At 40.5% G+C, this 13,420-nt stretch overlaps 1 pseudogene across 1 annotated transcript; it reads left to right on the top strand.

Moving 5' to 3' along the window:
• The first annotated feature begins 2,681 nt into the window (after window positions 1–2,681).
• On the top strand, window positions 2,682–5,138 carry LOC308400972 (tubulin alpha chain-like; annotated as a pseudogene). Its single transcript has 2 exons — window positions 2,682–2,696; window positions 3,988–5,138. The product of its transcript is annotated as a tubulin alpha chain-like (transcript).
• Window positions 5,139–13,420: the final 8,282 nt, after the last annotated feature.

Below are 13,420 nucleotides of genomic sequence, written 5' to 3'. Positions count from 1 at the left end.
GCTGGTCATGAATGGGGTCCATGAAGGGACACTCCAGCACAGCTGTGTCTCCCTCTGAAGCATAACGTAGCTTTGTTTGTTTGGTCAAACGTACAGAGTAAGTGCTCACACACTGCTGTTGGTTCATCACCAGGCAGATGTAAGACGTTGGTTGTGTGTTGACATGAAGAAGTGATGCGTTTGTCACCTGCAGGAAACTTTCTTGGACTTTATTCACCTTCAAAATTCTGTCTTCGAAACTACTCAGCCCGGCTTGTTGCCACTCCCCGTAATGTCTGATCCAACGCACCGTCAGATTCTCACCTGCTCCTTTACATCGCACGTCTTCAGTGGCATCAGGACTTATGATAGATTCTTCCCCCTTTACTGTCTTGCACACAGTCAGGCTGATGTTTCTCTCATATGTCACGCTGCCCTGAGTCCAGCACACATCTTGGTACAGTCCAGAGTCTGAGTGGGTCAGGTTGTTGAGAGTAAATGAAGGAGAACCATGAAATGTCTCAGGAAATGAGAGTCGTCCTGTCAGGTCTTCATGTACTGTGAAGCTTCTGTTCCAGGGGTCAGAGATGTTCCACAGGACCAGAGTATCTTCACCAACACGTCTGGAGGTGATGCAGGAGCTGTTTTGATCTGGGAGCTTGAACTGTAAAAAGCCGCCTTCTTCAATTATGGCGATAAATTCTTCTGCATGAATGTTGCTGATGAGAGTGAACAGCAGGGAGAAGCAGAGCTGTGCGACTGCAGCCATCCTGCTCAGAGGTCTCCTGGTGAGTGTCGTACAAGCACTGACACTGCTCGCTTCATGAGCTTCCTGTTTGTGGTTGGAGGAGGAACGTCACTTCTTTATCACATCATCAAGGAACACTTTGAAGCATTTGGCTCGATATCACGCCGTATATCTGCTTTCACTCTTCACAGGTCAAAGTGTGGACACGGTTTTTTTTATACTTCGTTGCATGGGTCCAGGTGTATCAAACATGTGGTCTGGAGCACAGAACCGGCCAGTCACAGTGTCCAATCTGAACAGTTACAAGTGAGATAATGTCAGCTTTACCACACAGCCATGAATATTTATGAAAATGTAAAAGTCCTTTCTAAACTATTTAAAACTTTTTGAATAGTTTTTTAATTTCAAAAACAACTAAAAAAATGTTGTTTCCTATGTGATCCTTCATAAAACATCACATATTTTCCAACATAATTCAGGGTTTGGTTTGGCCTAAGTAAGCAGAGAAGTCCAGGCATCCAGTTTCCATGCAGATGTTTACATGAAGCTCATCATCTGATGATGAAACTTACTTTGCACCCAAGCAGCCCAACCAGAAATTGAAAGTGTACATGCATCAAGGGACGGAGCGCATCCCGTCAATAGGTCCAAAGTGCAATCGAGGCTAATCCCATGATCTTCTTATTTTCTTGTAGACCGAAGTTGAAAATCTGGCAGTATTTATTTTTGTGATTTTTTTTCCACTCTCAGCCGTCCTTCTCCTGTATTTGGGCCTGTTTGTTAATTTATTTCAATCATGTAAACAATATACAGGTGCATTTAGCAAAGAAAATTAGAGAAAAAAATACTATACAAAATAAAGTTAATACATTTCAATATTGCTTCTGTTCTGATTCAGTTACATGTCGAAAGGGAGAGGGAAGAAGTACACACTTATTTAATCGCACCCCTTTGCCATAAGTTATCCGTCAACATTTAGTCAGCTTCCTTACTCATAAGGAAGGACGATCGTGGCTCAAGAGTTGGGAGTTCGCCTTGTAATCAGAAGGTTGCCGGTTCGAGCCCCGGCTCGGACAGTCTCGGTCGTTGTGTCCTTGGGCGAGACACTTCACCCGTTGCCTACTGGTGGTGGTCAGAGGGCCCGGTGGCGCCAGTGTCCGGCAGCCTCGCCTCTGTCAGTGCGCCCCAGGGTGGCTGTGGCTGCAATGTAGCTGCCGTCACCAGTGTGTGAATGGGTGGATGACTGGATATGTAAAGCGCTTTGGGGTCCTTAGGGACTAGTAAAGCGCTATATAAATACAGGCCATTTACCATATAATCTGTAATAAAAATAGTGAACAGATTTCTGATGTAATATATAATATTACACCATGAAATTTTCTAAATAGCGACATTCACTTAATTTCAACATTTTCCCTTTTCTTTATAGCTCAAGAAGATCATATCTTTATAACTCTTGTTGAACTGTTTTATGTTTGGATATTGCTTCAATTTCATATTCAAACTGTTCCACAGCTTCACTCCATGCACTGAAACACAAACGCTTTTTCCTGTTGCACGTACCTTCCCTGTTTTGAGTTACAAAAACCCTTAAATTATAACTTACTCCTTTAAAAAAAACATACTCTGAATATAATCTGGCAGTTCCTTATTTTTTGCTTTGAATATAATTTGTGCTGTTTGGAATTTCACTAGATCAGCAAATTTCAATATTTCAGACTGCAAAAATAGTGAGTTTGTATGTTTCCTATAACCTGCATTGTGGATGATTCGAACTGCTTTTTTGTTGAAGAGTAAAAAGTGAAAGTAATGTGGTTTAATAGTTGTTGCCCCAGACCTCTGCACAAAAGCTTAAGTATGGTGAAACCAGTGAACAGTAGAGAATATGAAGTGATGTCCCGTGTGATACCTGCTTTGCCTTGTTTAGTATTGCAATGCTTCGTGATACTTTGGAATGAATATATCTCACGTGAGCACTCCAGTTTTTCATCTATTATTACCCCCAGAAATTTATTTTCACTGACTCTTTCAATATCAACACCATCCATCCATCCATCTTCATCCGCTTTATCCGAGGCCGGGTCGCGGGGGCAGCAGCCTAAGCAGAAAGGCCCAGACCTCCCTCTCCCCAGCCACCTCCTCCAGCTTATCCGGGGGAATACCAAAGCGTTCCCAGGCCAGCCGAGAGATATAATCTCTCCAGTGTGTCCTGGGTCTGCCTGCTGGGCATTCCCAGTTATGTAAAAATAGAAAACAATGATCCACGCTGCAGTTTCACACCTTGCATTTCCATCCACTGGGACAAATTGGACCCTTTGCCATCCTACTTATGGGGCATTTTAATATTATTTAAATAAACTGCCAAACGTTTTTTGAATTTGCCCTAAAATAAAGTCATTAAAAAAATTTGAATGTCCACTTTAAAAAAAAAGTGGACATTAAACACCACATGTATAAAGATTAATTTGCACCATGAAGCCCTGCTCTCACAAACTTGCATAGATGTAACATTGTCTCTGAAGTTAGATTTAAGAAAGAAGCGCTTGAAGTTTTTACAACAGAACGTGACGTCATCAGGTTGGTGGGTTGGCTGCGGCTCATAGACTTACATTATATTAGAAAACCAGTGAACCTCAGTGGAAAACAAGATTAAAACTAACAAGTCTAAGGGGGTCACTTTGGTGCTCCCCCTGGCTACAGCAAAGAGTTTCATGTTAAGAAACCAAAGATGTACTGTCCACTTTCACTCTGTGTCTCCTAAACAGTCAGTGTTTCCTCGTTGTTTGGCTAGCTGTGAAACGGGAAAATCCACCTGTTGGCTGTAATGTTCATGCAGGTGGCAGCAGGGAAAGTGGATATTTGTTATTCAACATGCGTCTGAGCTTATATTGACACCATAGGAGGTAAACTCTGTCGTGGAAGTAGGTTTCCATCTAAGTTAATGTCAGCTGTGACAGTTCTAACAGTTGTGCTGCTTGTTGTAGATCAGAAATAAATATAAACAGCTTATATTAAGTTGTGCCCAGTAGCTCAGCAGATACTCTAAAGCTCATGATGTAATGAGGAAAAGAAAACAGGCTGATATCCAGATTGACGTTTTGGAAACTGATTTTGCTTCTGCAGCATCCTGTGTGCAATCCTGTTAGAATATGTCTGATCAGGGCGATGGTTGGATCCTGTTAAATACCCCAATTCTTTGATCTTTGGGCTGAAAGAAGAACAACACTTGGTGTTTAATGCTCAATCAACAATCTCTTTAGACCATACAACCCTTTAGGCATAAACGTCTGGATGGGAGATTTGCACAGGAGGTGGAGTTTTCCATCTACCCAGCTCCCCAAGTGTCCACCGCTGTGGTTGAGCCATACAACTCCATCCTGACCACCCACACCACCCTAGAGCACTCTGACTGTGCCTTCATGGTAGATAACGAGATGACATCTGCCGTAGGAACCTCGATATTGAGCGTCCTACCTACACCAACCTGAACAGGTTGATCAGCCAGATTGTGTCCTCCATCACTGCTTCGCTCCGCTTTGATGGCGCCCTCAATGTTGATCTGACAGAGTTCCAGACCAACTTGGTGCCCTACCCTCGTATCCATTTCCCCCTGGCCACCTACGCCCCCGTCATCTCTGCAGAGAAAGCTTATCACGAGCAGTTAACTGTATCAGAAATCACAAACGCTTGCTTCGAGCCAGCCAATCAGATGGTGAAATGTGACCCTCGCCACGGCAAGTACATGGCCTGCTGCCTTTTGTACCGTGGCGATGTGGTGCCCAAAGATGTCAACGCTGCCATTGCTGCCATTAAAACCAAGCGCACCATCCAGTTCGTGGACTGGTGCCCCACCGGTTTCAAGGTCGGCATCAACTACCAGCCACCCACTGTGGTTCCTGGTGGAGACCTGGCCAACGTCCAGAGGGCTGTGTGTATGCTGAGCAACACCACCGCCATCGCTGAGGCCTGGGCACGACTTGACCACAAGTTTGACTTGATGTACGCCAAGCGTGCATTTGTTCACTGGTATGTGGGTGAGGGAATGGAGGAGGGTGAGTTTTCTGAGGCTAGAGAGGACATGGCAGCTCTAGAGAAGGATTATGAAGAGGTTGGAGTTGACTCTGTTGATGGGGAGGGAGATGAGGAAGGTGAGGAGTAGGTTCATTGCAATAAAATCATCAAAGTTATGCGAGTTCGCTCAGAAGCACTGTTACGTTGTTCTACCAAATCTTGTTACACATTCCTGTGTATATTTTTCAACTTTAAATAAATGTGTTTGAAAATGTGTTTTAATGCTATGTGAGAGTGTAACATGGAGACATGACCACTTTGTTTTGTAGTTCTGTTCTTTCAATATCAGCACTTTCTTTTATTAAGGTGCTGCTTAATAAAGAGTACATGAGCTGTTTAATCACTGCTATGCTTAATTTTAACCCCCCAAAATCTAGAAAAGAAAGTTAACCGCCAGGTTAATTCTGAATAAAGTAAAATAACGTAAATAAATTACAAATATAATAATTTAACATTATAATAACTAAAAGCGACATTTTTAGTGAATCTATATCTTTCTTAACCCCCCTAGTTCACAAAGCCTTAAAGTTTACTCTTCGGGCTCCCCTCATCCCCCGTTTTTTTCCGCCAAAATTATGCACACCCACTGCCGCGCTATGCATTCTGGGATATGTTGGGCCACGAAGTCTACACCGCCACATCCTTAAAATTCAGGGAAATGAAGGACGCATTTGAGGGCCGGATTTCGAGCAGCCATCGAAGTGGGACAGCCTTCGTCGCGTCGCTGTGACGTAATCGGCCTTAAAATGCGGCCTTTAAGGCTGCAGACCCTGAATTGGGAAACAGCCATAGCCTAACATATGAAACAGGAAAAGACGGCCGTGTAATCCCTTTATTTCCCTTGAGAGAGAAATGGATCTGAAACCACAGAAATCAGAGTGTTTGCAGAGTGCAGACACACAGATAATGAAGACATGCTGCTCGGAAATGTTAGATACAGATAAAAATGGTGTGTGTGTGTGTGTGTGTGTGTGTGTGTGTGTGTGTGTGTGTGTGTGTGTGTGTGTGTGTGTGTGTGTGTGTGTCAGAGTAGATGGGTGCAGTTTTAATACCACTCCATTTGTCTGATGTGACAACATTTTAGATAAACTAACTTTGAGTCTGGACTCTGCACTTTCAGGTGGGGAACCTGAAGTTCCTGTGTAGGCACGAGGGAGGAGAGAGTTCGTTAAGAAAGAAATCACAAAATCATTTGCACTGTGAACCGGATATTTTTTCTTTAGGTAATAAAAGAAAAACAATTATTTTCTTTTGTTTCTACATTCATTCATTCTTTATTCCTGCATTCCTTCCTTTCTTCCTTTTCCGGGCCGTGATCAGCTGACCTGTGTTACTGCAGCTTCATGGCTCCGTGTGGATTTAGCAAACTGTGTGTGTGTACTGAGCCAAGATTGCAAAACAGCCCAACTGCCTCAGTAATTATGGACCTTATAGTCCTTACAAACACTGTTTCACTAACTTCAGTAAACATTTTACATACATATGTCAATGCTGTATAATTTACAGCAAACGCCGTGAACGCAGCGGTGCACGAGCTACTGCAGTGGAGCTCACGTACAGCTTTGTGGGCTCAAAATGTGGTTAGAAATATTTTGTACTTGTACTTTTGTATGTGTAAAAAGAATTTGTGTGTGTGTAAAAAAGATTTGTATGTGGACTTAGCCAAAAAAAACCCCGTGTGAATCTCTGCAAGTTACAAGTACGAATTTTGACCCTATTTTTCTTCCTTTCATCTGATTGGTCAATGTCATGTCAATCACAAATGTAACAATCCAATCAGAGAACAGATGGGTTTGGCTGTCGGAGGGGAGCTTTTTTGAACTGCAGGTTATTACTCTATAATATTACTTACTCTAATATTACTAATAATAATTATTAGTAATATTAATTATTAATTATCTAATAATATACTAATCTAATATTACTTACACCGCACTTTACAGTTATTTATTTGTAAAAAATGTTTTGATTGATTGAATCTTTATTTTGAACATGTTGAAAAAGTACAACAAAATAGAATTAAAAGAGACAAATGAACAAAGCAAAACAAAAGGAAAACGAGCAACCACAACTCATAATAAGCATAAGCTTATTTAATCCCACCCCTTTTCCACTATCTAGTATCAATAGACTACAGAAATACCTCCTTCCAATTACATTATATGTCCTGTGTATTTATTTATTTTTTTAATATATATACATATATGTTTCTATCTATCCATACATATGTATACACACATACGCACATATACACATTTTCAATAACCCCATTAACACCTCAAGGATACACAACCTACAAATATATATATATATATACCCATACCAACATACCCGTGCACCTGCACACACATGAAAATATTAGACAAGAACACCCTATCAAATCTCTACCTTTTCCCTGTACCCTGTAAAAACCATATCCTTAAACCGCTTTTTAAACTGCGCCATGCTCGGACATTGCTTCATATCTTTACTTAGTCTGTTCCACAGCTTCACTCCACACACAGAGATGCAAAAACTTTTTAATGTTGTACGGATACGAGGATGTTTTAAATTTAATTCCCCCCTCAAATTGTATCCCCGTTCCCTTTTAGAAAACATTTTTAGAATATTGTCAGGAAGCAGGTTATTTATTGCTTTATATATAATTTGTGCTGTGAGAAAATGAACCAGATCTGTGAATTTTAGAATTTTTGATTTTAAGAATAGTGGATATTTGGAATCATGTATGATTTTTGTTCCACTTCTCACATGTTTACCACTTTGTGTTGGTCTTTCACGTGAAATTCCAATAAAATTGATTCAAGTTTGCGGCTGTAATGTGACAAAATGTGGAAAAGTTTAAGGGGGCCGAAACACCTGGCATCAGGACATCCAGATGTTTTTCTTCTCTACAAAGGTGTATTAAAAAAAAGAACAGCAAATTATAATATTAAAGCGGATGTGTGACCTTAAAGGTTTCTGGCTGAAAAAAGGTCACTGATCAAACTGATTCTTGCTCACAAAAAACATTTTAATCAGATTCTCTGCAGGAAAATTTGAAAACATTTCCTCCTAACTTCTCAGTATTCACTTATCAGCATTCAGTCAAACGTTCATTTACGGGTGTAGTTAAAAAACTGCTAATAACTGACTTTCCACAGCAGTTGTTTGGTCGGACACAGTGAGAGATGTAATCTGTTACTCTTCATGTGAGAAAGAAGGTGTCTCTGAGATGTACTAATAGTGTGTTAGTTCCAAATAATAAATTAGTGAATATATTTCATGGCAGTTTGATTATTCTTGGACAAACAGTGCAGTCTTCCTCAAAGCATCACTGTGAATGTAATCATATAATGTTAAAAATATAATAACAGTCTTTTTATTATTGCTCAATGAAATAAATAAATCCTCTTTATTATCAGAGTGAAAACAGACTTCCACAAACGAACGTCAACTGATGACTCCATAATTATTCAGCCATTCAAAGGTGACTGACCTACTTCAACAGCCAAAATCACATATTTCTGGAAGGTCCACTCACTGGTTATTCAGCATGCCAGGCTGCAGTTACACCATGCAGACAAAAGAGCACTCGGAGCAAGTTAAAGGAAAGGTTATTCAAAAGTAGAAGTCTGGGAATGGAGACAGAGGAGTTCACTTAAATCTGTCATGATGAAACGGAAGCAATCAAATCTGCCTAAATCTGACACTCAAAGGTAAACTGGATACCTGGCTGACCATCACGTTCACGACCAGGTGAGGACGGATCAAAGATCAGGAGTCGATTTCAGGCTTGGGCTTGCTTTCATCATATTAGTCCAATCCAATCCAACTTTATTTATAGAGTACGTTAAAACCAACATGGTTGAATAAAGTGCTTTCCATCACAAAAACTGAGATAAAAGTAAAAAAAAAAAAACATAAACAGACAAAGAAAGTGAAATAACAATAAAATAAATACATAAATGAAAAAAAGATTTAAAAATTAAATGCTTAAATATATTAAATATTAAAACTAGTGCTGTCAGCGTTAATCTCATTAAAATGACGTTAACGCCACGCGGCAAATCTCCGTTAGTGAATTACAGTTTTTTACAGACGCTAGGACACGTCTCAATACTTAGGTCACGTTTGCAAAACTCCTCACACAGTGAGCACAACAGAAGTCTATGTGGGCTAAACTGAGGATCAGTTATCATTGTTTTGGCACAAAATGCATTCAATGACTACATCTCTCAAATTTCATGAATCATCTTCTCACTCAGACACAACAACTGCCAAAAACCTTTGTACGGACAGGACATTTTGCATGTGCTTACATACTGTTTTCAAAACTGTTAAACTCATGGTCAAAACAATAACACAATGCAAAACTTGAAAAGACAGCAAAATCCAACAGCAATATTTTATTGAAACATATTTTAAATCTAAAAATGCAGTTTAACCAGCCACAGCTGATTCTCATTGTAGATGAACATCTACACAGGTGTTACTCCTTCAATTTTTCAACTCCTTCAATTCTGGCAGCCAGGAGATTCTTTCCTAGGTGTGTTGCCCTAGATGACATAAGATGTGATGTGGATGAGAACCTGTGGCCAAATGGAGAAGACCGAGTAGATTAGCATTACTATTGTATGTGTATCAGTGGATGGCGTGTACACAAATTCTTGTATTTTGGGATTACTTAGTGCAAAAAAATAAAAATACATAAACAAATATTACCGACGTCTGCATGATGTCTGATTCATTCCAGTAACATATATTGAAATTATAAACAGAGATGTGTCCTTGTTTTACACAGGAAAACACTGTAATGCTACATGTTGTTAGTGTTTTTTAGGTCATTGTTTTGTGGGTGACAAAGTGTGTTTGTCGGCTGTCAACCTTTGCTAGTGTTCTGGAGGAATGTGTTTATTTGAGACCTGAATGAAGTGTTTTGGTAGTTGTAGTGCATTTTGAATGTGAAATGAACTGCTTTGCCAAGCTGACGGTCAGTTAGGAGGATTGTGTGAAGAGTTTTGCACAAGTGACCTAAGTATTGAGAAATGTGTCCTAGCGTCTGTAAAAAACTGTAACGCAGATCATGTGGTTGTTTGCTGACAACAAAAAAACATCAAAGGAGAAAAGTTGCATCTAAGAACACGTTTTTTTCTTACTGATGCTCATTAGTGAAACACAAAGACATTAGACAAAAATGAAACTTTAGACCCTCTCCTCCCCCAACAGAAGTCAAAGGGATCTTCCAGGAATAGTGACACTATTTTCTGGAGGATTGATTGGTCAGTACGTCGTGATTTCATACCTGCTGATCTCTAATCTGGAACCTAACCGGCACCAGCAGAGTAAAAGACACTTAACAGCTAAATTGAATCAAGCATAAAAACATTTTAGGCATCAAGACAAGTCATATTATCTGTGAATTTCCCTTTTTTTGATTGGTCAGATGCTGCCAACGCCTCCCTTTCCTTGTGAAGGTGCATGAGAAAACCTGGATTAACATTGCTAACCAGCGGACAGCCCAGTGTGCCCAGCAGAGCCCTTCACACTCTGTTACAGAAAAACCATATGTTTTTTTTTGTGTTGTGTCAGGGATGGATATGTAGTTGTAACGTTTGTGTTCACTAACTTTACTTTCTGTTTCCTACCCTGCCTAGTCTGCCTTGGACTCAATGCTGACTCAGCCTATAGTCTCTCCTCCACCTCTGCCTCTGCTCTCTCACGCTCTTCTCTGGCTCTACTTTCTGCTAACATTCTGCTCTTCTCTCCTCTTCTGAGCCTGCTCCAGCCACAACTTAGCAACTGCTAACTGCAATTCCTTCCTCTGCTTCGCTTTACCTGTTTTACCTGCTACACTTACAGCTATTCTTTCTACCAGCATTTTACACTGAACTTCCACTAATGTCCCTTCAAATCCACATTTCTTACACCAACAACCTACATACTGCGTGCTGCCTGGTAAAAAATTCTGCATAAATTTTACATCTCCTTCTAAGGCAGACTTACACATTTTATTCTCCATTACAAGACAACAATCAGCCACACTCACGCAGACCACGTCTGGCCCGCACACACACACAACATAGGCCTATCGCTTGCGTCTGCACGCACAGCTAGCGCTCTCTGTTGAAAACTCTCAAACGCCCCAAATGGCGGAGATTCCGGACTCTGAACCTAGGTTATCTCCACGCCCCAAACGGCGGAGAAGCCTGCGTCTCTCTCACGCGGCTAGCGCGCTCCCGTACCTGCGGTCAACGCAGGGTCACGTAGCCGCTCTCTAAGGCCTTCTGTACTCACTGTTTGTTTACGTTCATGGGAATCTCTGGATCCCGTCAATCGTCATCCATCCCGAGGGGAGGTCAGGCGCAAACTTCCCGGCCTGGTGGCAAGCCAAAAACACCAGGGCTTTACGTCAATCATCCCAGACGTTGCGGTGGCGTCCTCTCCCTCTCCTCGGTGGATGCAATGTGTTAGGCTCCGGCTCCGAAGGACCAAATAAATGTTGGGTCTGTGTTTCCACAAACCCCGCTAATTCTAGAGACTTATTCATCATGAAGAAAACAAGACAGTCGATCGATCCATTACTTGCACAAGGGAGGCCTCGTCTGTGTCCAGCACGACAAAGAACGCCAAATGGTGGCCTCCTCTCGCTGCCTTTTATTGACAATCTTCAAACAATAGTTTACAAAGCACCTCCCCTTGCAACCCCCCTTTGGTTACATAGACAAGGTACTGTATGTAAGTGTGTGTGTGTGTGTTATGTGAGAATGTGTGTGTGTGTGTGTGTGTGTGTGTGTGTGTGTGTGTGTGTGTGTGTGTGTGTGTTATGTGAGAATGTGTGACCTCCTGCTGACCAAAGGGTCATAAACCCAGGAAGCCTACATCAAAAGAAACAGATCTTTCAGATAGGATGTATCTACAATAAAACCTCCCCCAGCACAGAGTGGCTGGAGAGGTGGTCAGAATCAAAGGAATAGCTTTGATCCTACTGCTTAAACTAAGACTATACAAATTTAAGAAACACAATGGCAACATTCAACAATTAGACTTAACATCAATCAAATGGACCAACATGGCATCTTTCTCGGCCTTCAAACAACAATTCTGATGGCTAAAGATCCAAATGGGACAGGCAAATAAATAAATAAATAAATGATGATAACCATGTGCAGCTTCTCTCGTCTTCCATTTTTCCCTGATGTGTTTCACTCAACATCAGACACGTGTTAAAGTGTGTTGGCTGCATATTAAGGTCAAAATGCTGATGAGCTCTGATCCAGTTGACTGATATACTCTGCTCTACATCCTGCACTGAAATATGAGGATTGTGTGTTTATTAAAATTAAAAATCATCGTGCAGTCATTGACAGAAGAGCATCAACATTCAGCCTGTTAAATTATATTTAGATATTTTTATTTCAGAAATGATTCCTAATAAAAATGGAGAATATAAAAACACAATCAAAGCAGTAAAGTCCATATTATGAAGTGTTTGCTGTATCAGACAATCATGTTTATTCACAACAATGAAAACAATATAGTGCAGATAAACATGGTGCTGTAATGAATCTGCTCTTAAACACAATAACAAAATACATTTTCCAAGAGAGATGATAATGATTCACATCAGAGTGAAGAACGAATACATTTACAACTGGTTTCTAACATTTCTTATAGATCGAACTGATCACTGATAGAAACAGAAGAATGTTCAAAATGATACTCTGAGAGATACATGAATGAGATGTGGATAAACATCAAATCACATAAAACAAAAAAGCACAAAATCACTATAACTGAAATAAAATGTGAGCAGAAATATAGAAGAATTAAGTCAAAAGATAAAAAAGGCAAAATGTTTAAAATATATAATCACATAAGAGACTGAACCGTCCAGTCAGGTCACAGATTCATATCTACAATAATATTTTTGTTTGTTTTTATTTTGATTTCATCACTTCTATGTATTATTATTATTATTATTATAAGCATATTAAGTGTGTGTCTGAGCTGAAAGCTGCTCTCCTCTTCTGGTTTTCTGTATCACACAGACCACAACAACACAAAGCATCACCTGCAGACCGCTGAGCAGTATCCACCTGACTCTGTAGAAGGTCGAGTAAACCCCAAAGGGCTCTCTGTAGATCAGAACAAATTTTTCTGCTGACACACACTCATTCAGTAACTTTGAATGTGTACACACATACTCTCCTGCATCTTCCAGTGAGACATTAGAGATTATCAGGCTGCCATCGGAACAAGTGATTCTATTGTCACTGCAGAAGTCATCATCGTACACAATTTTGCCTTCTGTTTGGATCGACTTCATGAACATAAAGCCCGAAGTACTAGTTTTCCAATCATCAGAGCATCTCATAGTGACTTCATCTCCCTCTGAGAAAACCTTTACTGCAGGTGGAGCAAATTTAGGGCACACCAAAAGCCAGTACTGATGTATTACTTTTTCACCTTCACAGTAGTAGATACCTGAATCATTTAACGTTAATGATGGAAGTACCAGTGAGAAGTTTCGACCAATTTCTTGATCAGTATCGTAACGTACTTCCTTCATCCAAACTGGGGGCTGGTCATGAATGGGGTCCATGAAGGGACACTCCAGCACAGCTGTGTCTCCCTCTGAAGCAT

The sequence above is a fragment of the Rhamphochromis sp. 'chilingali' genome (assembly GCF_963969265.1).
Source record: "Rhamphochromis sp. 'chilingali' genome assembly, chromosome: 8".
Lineage (NCBI taxonomy): Eukaryota > Metazoa > Chordata > Actinopteri > Cichliformes > Cichlidae > Rhamphochromis > Rhamphochromis sp. 'chilingali'.
Note: the sequence above shows the minus strand (reverse complement) of the source record. Positions and strands in the feature narration are given on the sequence as shown.